Here is a 1348-nt window from a genome sequence, read left to right as displayed (position 1 = left end):
ATGGACATATTTATTTGTGTCAAACTGATGAACACTAACACACACACACACACACACACACACACACACACATATATATATATATATATATATATCCGTACACTTGTCTTTATTGGTACTAGAATTTATTCACTGGGTCTCTGTAGAGACATAGCAGATAAATGACAATCAAAGGTGCATGCTCTTACATTTATCAGCTGTTAAGGCATTTGTAATTACTGCTGTGCACATTTACTTTCTATGGAAACTTTTTATCTTACAGGCTGAGGTTTGATTTCATGAAAATGTTCCACATGCCATACAGTAGTGTCCTTTTTTATACTGGGTGACACTTGAATCAAGCAAGGGATTCAAAGCATCCTGTTCTATTAACTTTTACTGAATGTGCCTTTAAAGATGTACAGCCCTTTCTTCAGATATGGGAAATGAACTCATCAGAGTAGAGCACAACCCAGTGTGGTACTGTAGTTTTCTGCATTTCAAGACTGCATAAAAGTGTGAAGGATGGACGTGCCTGTGCAACTTTGCACTTCTTCAAATTTAATCTTTATTTGCACAAATTGTGTAAGCATAACCCCTGCACACTAATGAGGGTTTTGGGGAGTTTTTGGGTAACTTGCAAGGTTGGAAATCTAATAAGAGACACACCATCTGTCAGTTTCAGATAATCAAATTACCAGCCAGAACCATCTGGCTTGTTTTTTGTTTTTTACAAATGCAGCTGTAAAATCCTGTCTTTTCAATATGCAAAGCACATTTGTGGCTAATTTAAAAATGCTAAATTTTACATTGTCAAGAGGAAAGAATTAGGTTTAACCTGAGGGTATCAAACGTGTCGATTTGTCCATTTTTTAATTATTATGTTGACACCAACTATACGTGTCTAGACTGTTGCATTAGTAGGCTCCACAAGTGTCAGCCTTGCCCTCAGGTCCACACACTCAGCGTCTCTCTAGTTTAGATTTCAGCACCTGAATTCAAATGTAGCTATAAAAGAACAAAGAACCCTGATCAGTGTGACATAGGTTAAAGCTGGACAGAGTCAGATTCTGACGTCTTCAATTAATGAGCAATTAAATCTGATTGGGAGATAATTGCGTATTACTGGCAAAGGAGTTTATTTTTCTTGTGCTGCAGCCTGGCCTTGCTTCTGCTGATAGCATGGATACTTGCTTAATAATAACAGATTCTTCTTACCTTTTTATGTCTGTGATGCCTTCATGGTGCAAGTATAAAAGGAGTATTTTTTATTTTATTTTAAAAAGACAGGTAATTTCAAAATGTGTCCCAAAATGTGTCTGATGGCTAAAGGTAGACTCACTTAATTTCCCAGGGAGCGGGGAAAAAA

This window comes from Pundamilia nyererei, unplaced genomic scaffold (genome assembly GCF_000239375.1).
Source record: "Pundamilia nyererei isolate P.nyererei 1_Seehausen unplaced genomic scaffold, PunNye1.0 scaffold00068, whole genome shotgun sequence".
NCBI classification, from domain to species: Eukaryota; Metazoa; Chordata; class Actinopteri; order Cichliformes; family Cichlidae; genus Pundamilia; species Pundamilia nyererei.
Note: the sequence above shows the minus strand (reverse complement) of the source record.